Source organism: Chlamydotis macqueenii, chromosome 11 (genome assembly GCF_036417535.1).
Source record: "Chlamydotis macqueenii isolate bChlMac1 chromosome 11, bChlMac1.mat, whole genome shotgun sequence".
Classification (NCBI taxonomy): domain Eukaryota; kingdom Metazoa; phylum Chordata; class Aves; order Otidiformes; family Otididae; genus Chlamydotis; species Chlamydotis macqueenii.
This window is the reverse complement of record NC_141566.1, coordinates 13,616,115-13,632,422: the sequence shown is the minus strand read 5'-3', so window position 1 is coordinate 13,632,422 and position 16,308 is coordinate 13,616,115.

Below are 16,308 nucleotides of genomic sequence, written 5' to 3'. Positions count from 1 at the left end.
CACTGCGAAATCAGTCAATGTTCTTCCGAAGCCCATCTGAACACTACCTGAACTAAACGAACCTTTTCAGTCCAACTCTGATCTGGATTACAAATGTGAAATAAAATGAGATACCGTGGTTTTGGTTTGGATTCTCGGTAACTTCAGTACCTGTGGGTCACTATGTCCCCAGGGGGAAATAAAAATGTTCCCGTAAACAATGCTGGGCCTGACAAAAGCACCGAGTTCTCTTCCAAACTGGTGATTCAGAACTGGTTATCAGCTTGTTTAGAAATGAAATGAGATGAAAAACAACCTGTTAGCCACAGCCTCTCCCTCCTTATTAGGATTAAGTGCATGTTGTAACATTGCGGAGTCACTGACTGTGGCATTCTCACTGTGTAACTCAAGATGACTAAAAGTAAAACTATACTTGAGGTACAGCTCCCGGGATGCATTTTGTTTCTGATGCATTTTCTGTATTTAAAGAAGAAAAGTAAAAATCACTGCACCGTTAAAATGCCAGGGGTGAGCAGTTGGAGAGATGAGTATCGTTAAAGAGAGAATTGTGCCTGAAGCAGGGCTTTCTTTGGCCCCTGTGCTAGCTATGCACCTGAATAGCCCAGCAGTTGGATTTGCATTCACAAGAGGCTGAGTCCATCAGGTTGAGCCCTGCAGGCTGGTTCCTCACAGCCATAACTGCTCATCAGCCAAGCACCTTGCGAGCCAGTTACCGCTGGAACGTCTCAGCTAGAAATAGAGATAACCACCAGCAAACCAAAGCCAGCCTGGCTCTGCCATAGATGAGATATCCCATTTCCTGACAAGCAACGTAATGGAAGTATCCAAGTAACCTTTTTTTTTCTTTGGAAATCACCCCATCATACCATGAACTCCGCTTACTGAACACTCTGTTTATCCAGTGGGAGAGAAAAAAAAAAGGCCATTAATGAAAACGTTAACATGCTGACAATACAGCAAACAAGTTGGACATTTCCTAGGAGCAGTGAGATACCTGTGTTTTCCATTTGGTTGCACCAGTGCTATTATCAGATGTTGGGTATTGCCCTTAGCTAACACAAACACAGCTGTGGTGATGAAGTAGACATGTTTGGTGTGCTTATTTAAGAACACGATGAGTAAATTCTATTTCTTAATCTACACTTTCTGCCATAGCAGTGCTTGCTAATATTGGCACCTGGCACACACATTCAGAACTCATTCAGGAGACAAAGCCAGGGCTCGTTTACCTCTCCCCTTCCCAATTGGCAGGACCTAAAGACCAGAAAACCCACTCTGCAAATGGAAGCAATGGCTTTGGAATAGCACTAATCCTGACATTAAAGCGGTAAAAAAAGCAGTAAAAGGAAATCACTGGTGTGTCTATGAGGCAGGCAGTCCTCTCTAGGATGGAGTGATCCAGAAGAGGAGCAAGAGTGAACACAAGAGATGCCTGCAGCCTTGCCATCACTAACATGTATGAGTCCTGGAAAGAGTCATGGATCTCAAAACTAATTTTCTCCCGTCCAGAAAAGATCAAGCAGCACTGGCAGCTGCACATGGAAGTGTTCACCTACCAGACATGACTCATGCAGTTCAAAATAATGTCTGCCCTAGCCAAGACCCCAAAATAAGCAAGAGCCCAAGTGCAGGAATAATTATTGGTGTTCTGCAAATCTGAGGGTCAAACCCACCAGCAGCACACAAGGATGCTACATGAAAAGTTGATGGAGCTGGGCCTGGCTGCCTACAGATCAATACATTTAATCTGTGGAGACCCCTGCTACAGGAATCAAACAACACACAACTGCTGGTCTGGTAAGCCTCTGAGTGCAGCTACGTGACCCTTGCCCCATGGTACCCAGTGTGGTGTTATGAACCTTCTCCACACCTCAGTACAAGGCACATGCCAGTGTGCGTTGTCCATGGTCATGACAAGGATGTCAGTACCTTCCCACAAAGCCAAAGATGGCAGTGAGGGACTACATAGCTGTAGTCCCTCACTGGCTCACAGAAGCAGCCTCCTCACATTTCATTGCAGCATCAGTACAGCAGCTTCCCTACAGCTACAGACAAACTGCAGGTAATCAAATGTCAGTAACACATGCAAACAGAAACGGAAAAAAAACCCAACCAAAAAAAAAAAAAATCCAACCAAACAAAAAACTCCAAACCAAACAAAACCTCCACCCTAAGCTGGCCTTCACGATCGGAGGAAGATGACCTACACCGTCTAACCATCCCTCAAGAGCATGGAATCACTCTCATACAGAACTCCATAGCCATGTTGCACTCTTCAGAAGAGAGGATCAGAAAGCCAGAAGGGATTGCTGTAAACTGACAGATGAAGCAAGGCAGAAAATTTAGGCTGTTGGCTCCTGCAGCACCAGGAGTTATCCTCTCCTCTACAGGTGAACAGAATCAAGCCCTACAGTTCACATTTAAATTAATGCTTTCCCCTTAAGAAAGCATCAGCCTTGATTTAAAGAACAAGTAATAATGAGTCACTTTCCTTGGTGGAGAACTGAACTGCACGTGATCTAGAACAGACCTTTACCACTAACTTAAAATTAAAAAAAAAGAAAAAAATTAAAAATCAGTCATTGGCCAAGTAACCCATGAAAGCAAGGAAGCATTCTCCATCTGGTGGGAAATGTATTATTTCACTATAGGCCAACTGTAAGTAAGGTGGAATTGTATCTAGAAGGAAGGCATAGAAGGAAGTGACCCTCCTGCTCAGAAGACAGGATGTAGAGGTGATGATGGTATTGTCAAGGGCACATGCAATGCTAATTACAGAGACAAAGGCAATTGTTTCTGAAGTAGCCATCTGTAGCTTCAGAGAAGCAGACTGTCAGGGTTTGTAACAAAACACAAAGAGAGTGGAAAATAATTACTCAAGAGGCCTCGTGCCTACACTGGCTTGCCTAGTTCCGATGGCCCTCATCCAACAGTTTGTGCACCTCAGACAACTGAGGTATGAAGCAGATTCTGCTTCCAACTCTGCTGATCCCTTCCATGTGAGCGATGAGATTTTGCTCATGGGAAAAGGAGATGATCTTTTATATATCCTTCCCGGATCTATTTTCCTTCTTTATGAGGTTCGTGCTTCTTCTGCATAGCTGGGGTGTTCACTGCTGCTGTTCAACAGGCCATCAGGAAGCACTCATCTACTCAGTTCGGATCTCAAGCCACAAGTTCAGTTTCATTAAAGATTTCGTTGAATGGAAATTCTAAGAAATTTTGATTCAGAAACTTAAGAAGGGGGTATTGAAAGTTTTCAGTAATATCTGAAGAGTTTGATTCACTAATTTAATAGTAAATAATACACTCTATTATGCATTATGTAATCATATTAAAGACCTATATTGGCCTCATCTCAACAATTGGTGCTCGATCAGATTTTTCCCCAGTTTCAGCACTTTCAAATTAATCTATGAGGCCATCTCAGAGCTGAGAAGTGCAGCAAGGTCACTCCTGCTGAGCTACTTGCCGCTATGGGCAGTCTGCTATCATAACCCAAAAGAGGCAGCTGAAAGCTCACTCATTCATGTATCTCCTTGCAAGAGAACAGTTGCAAAAGTGCTGTAAATGCCAAATGCGTAAGCCTTCTAAGTCATCCTCCTAGGAAAATCCCTTTTTTATACTTGAGGGCGGTGACTTGAAACTACATGGAAAGCAAATTTGCCTTCATGCATTTTTAGCAGGCTGCAACCTGCAGTTAACATAATACACACTAATGAAGTTAGTGATGGGTAAGTTTTACATATGCATTTGGGAAAAAAATATAAAGCAGAAATAAACTCACTCAAATATACCAATAAAACTGAAAGGCTCTACAGTACTGCTTTTCTACTACACTGAGACTGCAAGAAGATTTTACTGTCCTAGCCACTCAAAAGGGAGCCACAGATCTCCACCCACAAAATTAATCAAGATATTTTCGAGACTATTTGCAAGACTGTCAGTTTTGTGTCTACGGTACATTGATCTCCACATTAGTTGATTTTATTATTTTTGAGGTTTAATTGAAGAGAACCCAAGAAGAGACTCAAGTCTCTTCAAGAATTGTCTGACAGAATGTGCTCCTCAAATCCATCACTGTCTGGGACCAAAGCTCTTTCCAGGATAACACAGCCTTCCTTGTAGCACTGGGTGTCCTCAGTCCCTAAGACCTTGTTGATTTGTCAGATATTACTAAATTTGCCATATGGGAATGTATGATACTTCTCAAACATGGAGCTCCATCTAGAATAAGGAGCAGAGCAACCCAAAAAAAAAAAAAGGACTAAGGTATTCGAAGTAGGATTAAATAGAGGCTAGGTATTTATATCAACTGCACAAACCTCTGAAAATCTCTTCTGAAATACTGACTTGCATTAGAGTTACTGAAGTGCAGTAAACAAGTGCATTTGTGGCCGAAGGCTCCTGATTCCCCTAGTTCTGCTTCCACATTTCATTTGTGGTCCAGAGCATCTCAGCTTTCCCTGGACAAAGCAGTCTTGTGCCAAAAAAACATCCAAGACTGTCCAAGATGCATCAGGCATCAGACGCATCAAACATGTTCAGCTTGTCTCTGAGTGACTGAAACGCTGTGTAAATGCAAAACCTCAAGTGAGTATCATGAAAGACACAGCAACTGATACAAGTAATACAAGGGAAGAGATAAAGTACAGGAGAACTAAATTCTGGTAGCCTGTGATTATCAAAACTTAATGATTGGCGAGTGCATAGGTGTCAGAATATAATGACTTGCCTGTTGGGAAATATTTCAGAGGTGTGGCCAGTAGAAACTAAGGAGTCATTTTTAATTGAGTAAAATAAAGCCTAGGACTGAGTGCAATACTAATTTTCAAATATGCTGAACTGAATTCATCAATCTAATTTACAGTTTAATATTCAAATTCTTCCACAGTACCGAGTGCCAATATTTGTGGAGTTCGGCAAAGCTAGCAGATGCTGGAAGGTTGGTTTTGGTTTGGTGGTGGTATTTTTGTTTGGTTTGGTTGGTTGGGTTTTTTAATTTGGTTTGGTTGAGTTTTTTTTGGTTTTGTTTGTTTTGATTTTTGTTTTATACCTTCTTGCTAGTCACACACAAACAGCTTTTCACAGAAGATAACATAAATTCATATTTTTGAGAAGCTTTTGACTATCAGTAAGGCTTTGAAATACAGGCATTGACTACCACATAGCAAAAAGACAACATTTCATCTCAGTTCACCTCTCCTTGAGGTAATTTTTTATATTAGCATGCAGTCCTGTTATGTGATCTCTAAGAGAATTATCCTTGTGATTGTCCTACTTCATAACTGGATAAAAGCCAGGCTGTTAGTCGTGCCCGACATCTTAGGAAGGGAAATACCTCCATCAGCACTTTCCTTTGTGTGATATCTGTTCCTGCTCTCAGAAATAGCTCATCCAAGTCAGTGGGACCTCTCATGTAAGCAAAAGCAACCCCATATCAAGTCATAACACCATAAAACCACCTGTTACAATAACATGATTCTAAGTCTAGAAGGAAAAAACAGGTTTCATACATTAGTATCCACTACAATATAGTACTTTTCCATGTCCCTAAACAAACAATGTTACAGGGACACTAGTACAACCATTACTTAGCTGAACACCTTAAAAAAATGAATTTAAAAAAAGAATCAAAAGAATATGAATGATTTATTATTATTATTATTGTTATTATTATTATTACCTCTACTACTACTACTACTACTATCTAGTTCTCCTATGGCTCTTTCCATCACTAGACTTAGAAATCCTTTTGTCATGGTTTAACTCCAGCCAGCAACTAAGCACCACACAGCCACCAAGTGGCACATTCTCTACCCCTTATTCCATACCATTTACGTCATGCTTAGGTCCTGCACTACCCGATACATCTTTATTAATCACCATTCTGCTTACCATCCTTTGATATAATAGGCAGATATCATTCCCTTAGTCTATGGACCACCCTTGTAAAATGTCCATAAAATGTCCATAATTGTCCACAAAATGTCCATTGAGTTCATTCAATTCATTACTTTGGGCTCCATCTCTTATGGTGGTCACTCAGGACAGGAGAGGTGGTGTGTTGCATGGAGTTACTGGGCACCAAAGCCAGCTCAGGTTGCATCACCGCTGCACTTGCACTTCTTCTAAGGCTTGTCATCCATTCGTTCAGGTGGATGCTATAGTAATTCCTATAACATGCAACTCAAATAATGAGCTACAACAATTTAAAGTTATATCCATTACAATCTCCACCCCTGCTCCCTTTGGGCCAGGTTATAGGGTTTAAAATTGCAATCAGCTCCTCCCCTTGCCCCTAGTCTGGCTAGCAGCAAGGAGTTCCTGCTATAGTACTTCCTATAACATGCAACTCAAATCCTGTGTTACAATAATTTAAAGGTATTCCCATTCCAATCTCCACCCCGGTCCATTTGGACCAGACCACAGGGTTTAACATTGCAATGAACTCCTCCCCTTGCCCCTGCTCTATCCTGGACTTATCCACAGACTCCAGAGCTGTATCTGCTCCAAGTGGAGCCTTATCTATGAACCACAGTCTCTTCAGGGGTATGTGTACTGCAGCATAGGCTTATCCACAGCCACAGTCGCTTTGAGGTGCACCTATTCCAGCATGGCCTTATCCATGGGCCGCAATGCCTTCAGTATGGCCTTACCCACAGCTGCAGTCCCTTCAGAAACAAACCCTCTCCAACATTGCCTTATTCACGCCTGCAGTCCCTCCATGGATGTACCTGCTCTGTTGTGGGCTTCTCCATGGCTATATGTTTTGAGGTGCTCCAGCATGACTTCATGCACAGCCACAGATGCTTCAAGGTCTACCTTCTCCAGCATGGACTTATCCTTGGGCCACAGAGGTATACCTGCTGTGGTACAGACATAACCACAGCCACAGATGCTTCAAGATGTACCTGCTCTGACATGAGCTTATCTGCAGACACTTCAGGGTGTTCTGCTCCCACGTGGCCTCATCCACAAGTCACAGTCCCTTCGACTCGAGCTCACACTGAAGTTCCAGCTTGTCCAGTACAGCAGCACAGAAACAGCAGTGATGTCCTGGCCATCTGCCAGCCCAGGTGCATTGCACTTGCTGTTAAGAAAATGTTCCCAGGCACAGCAGACTAAGATGATAAGCAGTACAGCAAGCAGCCAAAGCAGAAAGCAGTCACTAGCAAGCACTAGACTTTAATATAGTGTAAGGCAAGCCCCATGGCAATCACAGAAGTCTGTCAGTTAATAGCTGAACAGCAATAACAGCTGTAAATTCAATCTAGTACATTCCAATCAAATCTATTGTTATCTCTAACCTTTCAGGCCCCAGACTGTGCGCCAAAAGGGACTGGTTTAACCCCAGTCAGCACCTAAGCATCACATGGCCACTCACTCACTCCCCATCCTGGTGGGATGGAGGAGAGAATTGGAAGGGTAAAAGTGAGAAAACTTGTGGGTTAACATAAAGACAGTTTAACAAGTAAAGCAAAAGTCATGCGTGCAAGCAAAGCGAAACAACAAATTCATTCATTACTTCCCATCGGCAGGCAGGTGTTCAGCCATCTCCAGGAAAGCAGGGCTCCATCGTGCATGTCAGTTACCTGGGAAGACAAACGCCATCACTCTGAACGTCTGTCTTTCCTTCTTCTTCCCCCAGCTTTATATGCTGAGCATGACATCTTATGGTACGGGATATCCCTTTGGTCAGTTGGGGTCAGTTGTCCCCACTGTGTCCCCTTCCAGCTTCTTGAGCACCCCCAGCCTACTCACTGATTGGTGGTGTGAGAAGCAGAAAAGGCCTTCACTCTGTGCAAGCGCTGCTCAGCAGTGACTAAAATATCCCTGTATTCTCAACACTATTTCCAGCACAATTCCAAAATATAGCCCTGCACTAGGTATTATAAAGAAAATTAATTTCATCCCAGCTAAAACCAGCACACCTTTATAACAGAAATTGGTCTTTTTGCACTCTTTTTACAAAGAAGAGAGCAGAGATAGGATTGCTCAAGTATTTTACGCAGCACCTATTTAGCAGAAAACACATGAACTGCAGTGGACACAAGGACTGGATCCCATGCATCTCTGAACTCATAATTTCCTTTATCCTTACCACGGGACCTGCTCCCCTCTAAAGTCAGGGAGTGTGTTTGTATTCCCTTCAAGCAGAGAAGAAAGCTGACCACCCCTCAGATAATCCATAAATGACTGGGAAAAGTTTTAACTAGAAATATAAGTTATTTTAATATCCACAGTGCACACACTGGTTGCTGCAAACCTTGCCACTCCACTGGTTTTCCTCTTCAGGCCCTGAGGCTCTCTCCCTGTGGCTCAGGCTCTTCTGAGCAGCCCATCCCCACAGTCCAGCACCTCCTCTTCTCCAGCAGTATCAGGAACAGCCACATCTGGCCCCAAAAGCCCAATAAAATGGCCAGAGCCTTGGCTGGGTGAAAGGGGTGTGAAGGCAGCTCCTCACTTCACACATCTGCTTGGAGGTGCATCCTCTTAGCAAGTTCCCACAACATCTTCCCCAACAGCCAAAGGGATGCCATTTTCTGTTAAAACACTAATTTTAATCAAGCTACTCAGAGCTGCCAGCACTGAGGAACCTCAGGGTCTTCCAAGCTGCCTGACTTCCCTTGCCCAATCTCAGGGCCCGCAGTGTTTAACATGTTAGAGTTAGGCAGCATCCCAGCATGAGGCCTCTAGGATGGCAGTTCTGGATAACAGTTCCACTTAATTGCCACTCTGGACTGGTAATTTATTTTGGAGAAGGGCCAAAGTCTCTACTGGACTTCAAGGAGTCTCAGTACAGAAAGTTAAGGGATTGAGTACAGTCCTGGTTTGAAGTCTCAGTGCAGATGTGCATCTGAAAGGAATTTCTCAGAAGACACTTTGCTATTACTTATGCAGAGTAAAAATTCATCTTTCTTGGCAGCTCAACTAATTTTTATCTCAGCATTCTAGTGTCCACGATTTATATGGGATCAGGGATCCAGATGGAACAGAGTTTTATCTCTTCTCCCTCCTTGGCAAGCATCACTGCACAATAACAGACAAAGCCTTTTTGGTTTTTTACTTCACATAGAAGAGATTGAAAGATACACTTCTCCTACCATTAGCAGGAAAAATGTACATCTACCATTCCTAAACTCAGGGAAAAGTTTACAAGAATGCTGCCGCTTTCTGTTCTGCTGGATTGCTATAAGTGTTAGTGTACCCAGTGTTAATAACCTGCTCCCACCAGCTTACAGCTGCTCTGCAGTGTAAAGAATGCCCACTTCTACAAATGTTTTACTCCACAGGATTAAAACAATACACTCCACTTTTCTCAAAGCTGAAGAGGTTGAATTTTCTTCATAATGTGTTGGGTTTTACATTGGTGGGTTTTTTTTTTAATCTCAAAGAACCTACATTTTCTGTAGCTGGTTTTAATGTTCAAGTGAATAAAGTTTTGTGAAGACAGGTTTTCTCCTTCAAGCTGAGGCAGTTACCAACCTCTGATGGCACTCATCCAGACACTTATGGATTGTGCAGCTTTGCAAACTTTTATTTAGTCAGGAGTTTCTTTGCATAATCTTGGTCTGGCAATCCTGTAGTCTCCTGCACTCCTCATTACAAACCTCTCCTTGACTGACAAGCAAGCGAGTAAAGTTTGCACAGGAGTGCAGGAATGCAAACTAAGAAACTGCGCTGATGTCCTTGCTATGCAATGAAGCAAGACACAAGAACTTGCACTTATGCACCTGGCAGAGAATACCAGGACACATAACAGCAGCAATGATTACTGAAAAAAAAAAAGAGGATTGAGCAGCCCCTGGAAAGTTAACGTATAATCTATGGTGGACAGCAAATACTGATCCACAGAAGAGTAGCTGTGAGAAGTGCTCCAGTTTATAGTGAAAATCTGGTTGTGATGGCTGTTATGATGTTCAGTTTCTCATCACCAAAGGCTCATCTTCTCTCTGGGTTTTTTTTTACAAACAGTTGCAAAAGCTAAAGGAGAGAACTAGATTTTCTGTCCATGATGGGAAAGTCTCCAGAACTGTTCCATGCAACACTGAGCATATGAAACTGCTTTTAGGACGATGTAAAGAGGCAGCACAGATTTATTGCCGAGTCCTGACAGCTAGTAAGAAGTTAAAAATAGTAACAAGCCCCAGAGTTTGTAGAATGGCTAATTCAAAGCCAAGAAGAGAGTACAGAGAGTGTATTTGCATATCCAGATACATACTTCGCAGCCCTACCTCCCACACCAGCATAAGTAGGCGTATTTGTCATATTATAGCAGCCTGTCAAAATACATTGTATTTTCAGGCTATCGAAAGGACAGGACTTGCCTTGGATTAAAGAATCTTGTAAAGTAATGTGATTAGGTGCTTTAATTAAAGCAGATCCTGTCCTTTCTTACTGACAATCATGTAACATGATCGTTTTTCCCAGTTGCACAGTGCGGTGCCAGAAGGCCTGGGAAACATCCTGGGAAACTTCCATTGGTTATTCCATCCAATTCCAAACACATTTGAGCTAATACTGCATGGTTTAGTACAAACACTGCAGACCTGTTGCAGTACAGACAAATTAGATTCACTTGAAAAAATAATTTTTCAGTGTTACTATTCATTTAAAAATTGATGAGTCATGCCCAAAATGTAAGATTCTATGTTTATTGATCACAGTGTTGCAGAACTTCATTAACTAATCCAATGTCACTTTGTTTAATAAACATTTGAAGGTACTGTTTCTTAAGCTGTTCTACTGGTAGATATAAACCAAATGATAACCCTACAAGCATTGTTTCCAGCGGCACTTGTTATGGTGCCAGTGAACATCCAGTTTTGGGAAGACATGTCACTCCTGTTATACAAGATTCTGGGGGTCGAAGACACTCTTGTAAGGCAGAGCTTTGTTAGTTACATGAAAATCTGCTTTCTGCTTTGGAGTGAGGGTTTTTTCTTTTTGCTGTTATCTTTTATTTGTTCCCTAGAAAATGAGCTTTGATGTTGGAATATAGTTCCAGAAAGAAGGAATTATTCAGCATGTAACACAGTCACTTCTGTTCTGATATGCCTGTGTGGAAATAGAAGATGACATTACCTCCATCTTCCTAGGGTGTAAATCATGGTTGCCTTCTTTACTGGGACACTGAGGATTTGCTCCAGGTATGTTTGCAGCATTAAGATCACACAGATACTAATCTAGGTGCTGGTAGTAAAAGGGGCAACACAAGTGAATCCTTCCAACAAGGGGTTAATGTTGTCTGGCTTTCTCTTTCAGATGTTTCAGTGCTTCCCATCTCTTGGCTTTTGCCCCTACATAGTGTTGCCTTACAGGTTAAATTACAGTTTTGTGTCCAAATTTCTTTAACTAGTATCCTTCCTAGTCGATGTTGAAGGGGCAGGAGGAGGAAACATCGTGGTAGAAAAGAAAGTCAAACAATGAGGGCTTCGTTTACCCGCTTGCATAACTGATGAGAAGACAATGTGTTTTTTAAATTTGCATTCAAATTACATGAACTTGGTGCTTATTCTGTGTGTGTGTGAGGTAACTGGCTGAGACTCTAGACAAATAGATGTTCTCATCTGTTAACCTCAACAAGATTACAAGGAGGCTGATGGTGTTGTGAAAGAAATATTTTTCCATCAAAGACTAAAAGACTACTGGTGACACCAATTCAGTCAGAAATTCTAGTACATTCTGGTATATCTTGACTGTTTCCTAAGGTATTTCAGGGTTCACTGGCTTACTTGACAGTGAATATGCTTTCTCCATGGACATGTGTTGGGTGATAAAGTGGGTGTGGATGGTGGAGAGGAAACTGAACCCTAGCGAAGAGTTCAATCTGCCACACTGGCATACGGATTTACTGCTATGCTGCTGGCTGTTTATATAAAGATCGAGGTTGGGTCCTTCCTTATCTGCCGAAATCAAGGCTAGATAACATCTACAATAGTTTGAGTATTTCAAGCACAATATTTACCTACATGGACACCTGTTTTAGGCCTTTCACTTAGAGAGATAAAGATTGCAAACACAAGAATACAATCACCACGTGGCACTCTGAACAAGGTTGGGGATTTCACAGGCACTCTAAGGTCACAAATGATAAAACAGACTGTAAATGGCTAACTTGCTAGCTTTGCTCCAAAATAGTATGGATATTTACCAACTTGGCACTTGGATCTTCTTCCTTACCAAAATAAGATATCAAGTGTTCTTACTATAGGGTTAGGAAAAAAAAAAACAAACATTTCTATGTGAGAATGCCAGGTTTATCCTAGTCAGCTTCTTTAGTAGGAAGGGGTGTCAGAAGACACAAAGCAGGAGTTTCAGGAAGGAGAGATCTAGGTCATGCAATCCAATATGCGATGGACAGTAGTGTCATTCCATTCCACTCTCAAAATTATCCAACCTCACTTTAACCAGTTAAGGTTTTCCCCCTGCTACTCCAGATACAGCATTGTTCCACAATCTGACACCTCTGAAGATCAAATGTACTTTCTTTAACAAATATATTTGTGCTTAATTAGATTTCTTTTCCTCCTTTACTACCATCCCTCCCTTCCCCTTCTTTCCGTCTTTCCTTTTGCCCTTTGTCTATCGAGACTTATCATATCTCTTCTCAGTCTTTGGTATTTCTAAGGTAAATAAACCAAATTTCTGTAGTCACATGTCAGTTCCCCTGGTCATTCTGACATCCCTTCTCTGCACCTCCTCCAGTCTGGATTAATCTTCTTTGAACATGGGTAACCACAGGTAGGGACAAAGAGCCAGGAGGACAAGGATGCAACCTTTGAAGACAATCTAAGCATCGTGTTTACATGAGAACCCAAACAGAAGAGGCACATTTTCCAGCCATTTGAAAAGCTGTTGATCCTAGCAGGGTGATAAAGCAGAACTAGTAAGTCTAAAGTTTTTATCACTTTAATAATACGTTTATTTATTAAGGTGTTTCTTTGGTTAATGTTTGAAGGCAGTTTCCCACTGGAGACAAAACAAGCTAAACTATATTTGCAGAAGATTGCATCATATTAGTCTATTTTATTATGAGAAAAGTGTCTAGGAGGAAGCCATTGGAGGTGGGACACATGTCTGTTAAATAACAAATTCATCAGAATTGATTTTCCAAAGCACTAAATAGCAAGAATTTTGAGGAATTAAAAAAAAAAAAAAAGAAAATGTTGTAACATAAATTTTTAATTTTTATTTTCAAAACATTTTTAAAATTTTATTGTAATTGCCCTTTTTTTTTCTTTCAACTTAACCTGAGCATTTATATTAGTTCTACCACAGAACTGAGAAATATACTATTTAGAATCACAGAACAACTTAGCTGGAAGGTACCTCTAGTCCAGCCTCCTGCCTATGAGGTGAACAGGCTTTTTGCTTTTTTCATATGAAGTGATGAAATCTCTGCAGTTATGTCACTGAAGAGAATGGAGATCTAGGCTGAAGCAAGGACTCAGGTCTTGCTTTATCTAACCCTTCTGCTGAAATTGTTTTTTCCTTTAAAAGCCAGCCAAGAGAAATAGCTTATCGTTGTCTCAGACTAAACAGATGCCCTCAAAGGTGTCCTGTTTTAATAGTGTTACAACAAACATTTCTGCTGAAAGTCCTGAGATTTACTTTAATGAACATCAGTAGTAATACAAGTGAGAATCCTGAACAAGAGAAATTCAGAAAAATTTTTAGTGCTTAAAAAATCAACACCAAAGCAAGACTGTTGGAGATGAGAGAAACAATGGTGCAATAGAACTACTAAAAGCTTCTAGCACCCTAAAACAATTTTAAGTTATGGAAAAAAAATTAAAACTATGCTTTGACAGCCATAGACAAACAATTAAACAGGAAAAAGCAGATAAAAGATACAAATGTTTCTGAAGCCTGGAGATAGAATTTGGATCTAGTACAGCACTTTATAGGCTCAGCAGGTAGAAAGCAGTACATAGGCCTTCTCCTCTCATGTGCAAATTCTTGCTGACTAGGAAGACCAGGAAGATACTTTTATATAGAAGATACTTTTCTTCTGAGAAAAAAAAAACCCCAATGAAGAATCCAGGTATTTTCCCCCCTCAACTCTTCTGCTGAGATGACATTTGAGATGACACTGGAGACCGAAGACTTGGCAGGAGCCATTAAAACAAGAAATCATGGCAACTATTAGCTCCAGAGTCACTGCTGTCTATCCCACACCTAGACAACATGGTGGGTCCATCACATACACAAATGTTGTGATGATGCTATGAAACCTTACAATAATGAAATAATAAAGCTCTGTGATGTCAACCAAACCTGACAGTTGTCCCTCTGCAACAATCTCTACAAGTTTATCTGCTGTATCTCTCCTCACTGGATTTAAATATATTTCAAAAGCTCCTTGGGGGGTTAACAGTATATAGTTCACCACCTTTATTGAAATCTACCAGCCTCTAAGGTTGACACAGTGTTATGAATGTTATTTCATGTCATGAATGAAGAAGAATTTGCAGATGCCATAGATAAGCTGTGTTTGTGTGTGTTGACTATTTCCTTTTCTCTCTTCAACCAATTCCTTGTGTATTTGCTCCTGTTTCTTCCAGTTTGGACCAACTGGTATGTAACCCAGACACCATTTAACCAACATACACAAAACCTAAGTCACATGCAAACACAACAGAAATTCCAATTTCACAGCAGGATGGTGGGAATGAGACAAAGTTCAAGCTTAATTGTGGAAGAAGGATAACAAGCGTAACTTGTTTGTTTGACTAACACTATCTCCGTTCCCCACCCCTCTAATGAGATGCCAAGCTTAGCCTGTGTACATGCAAAGCTGAGATGAGCATGAGCCTTGGAGCCTGTGTCAGTCACATTGGTCAAAGACACTTACATGACCTCCAAGCTATTTATATAAATACCTACTTCTTCCTCTTCCAGAAGCTCCAGGACAACTATTTTCTATAGAAGCATTATTCATGTTTACAGTTGCTAAAGAAACCAAGCTGTGTTAACAGTACTGAAACCCATTAGGCTGGTTTTCCTGATGACAGGACCAGTGTTCCTCCTTCTTGGCCAAATTTTCAAACCTCAGCAATGATCTGGGACCTTCTTTCTTGGGCATCTGACTTGAAATACCTTACAAGGGAGCGTGCTAAGTGTGCCCTCTGCCAAGGAGGCACCTGCACACGGGTAACCCTTCAGTGTCAGGAATGATGGCTCTTTGCTTTAGCAAGGTTTTTTTTCGGTGACAGTTGAGAATAAGGTTGTTTATTCAATAGCAACAATCTGGTGTTGGAACAAAGTCCCATGTATGCAATTTAGCTGTGTCTATGAACAAAAGTCAACATCTGGATAAAATGCCAGTACAGCCCAAAAATCATGTGGAGCAATCCACAGCAAAACACCTTTTTCTATATATTTTATTCTTCCTGTCCCCCTTCAGCTCTTTTTATGACAAAACACTTGGGTACAATCAGAGGTAGAGTCTCACTCAGTGAAGAAATCCTTCTTTTTAAATAAATTTTTCCCTCTGTTTTCATAGAGGAAATACAGAAGCTGGATAGCAATGGACTAACAGTTGGCCTAAGATAGTAGTCGAAGGGAGCATATAGCTTTTGTAAGAGAACATGATGATTTAATTCTTGTATTTGTTCAAAATGAGAAAACATCAATTTCCTTCTTAGTATTTTATTTCCTCCTATTAAATCTTATTCCTTAGCTTCTGTTTTAAAAAAAAACTCAAATAATTTAATATTTATGTGCTTAGAATGCTTTTGTGGATTAGACAATTTAGACTAGGAAGGAAATGTCAAACTTGTTCTAATTCTTTGTTAAATTACACCATCATCTGCCAGGTATGATGCCTAACAGATGTAACAGCCATTCTTTTTTATTTGCAGCTACATTCAGACCAAAAGATTTCTGTATGAGCAAAGAGAGCAGTAGGTCAAGTGGGGAACTGGATTCCAAAAGGCTACAAAATTCCTTTTGTTTCCCAAATGGGACACAGTACGTCCCCAAGGAGGTTGCCAGGGACTAGTTTAGGTTACATTTAATTACATATATTTTCACAGAACCTACTAAATGGGCCCTATGAAGCCTTGCTAATTGTTTAAAGATACCAGCAACCTCCTACCAAGCTAAGCCAAATCTTTTAGGTTGCAGATTAGGAGGCTAATGTCTTTTTCTTGTTTTCCCAAATAATTTTATTCCTGAATCTGTCAGCAAGTCCTGAACACAGGAAAACTTAAAAGCCTCCTCCCCTGCAAGTCCATGCTGAGCTAAACACATAATGAAATAACAGAATATCTCAAGTATGGAACCCATAAGGATTATCGA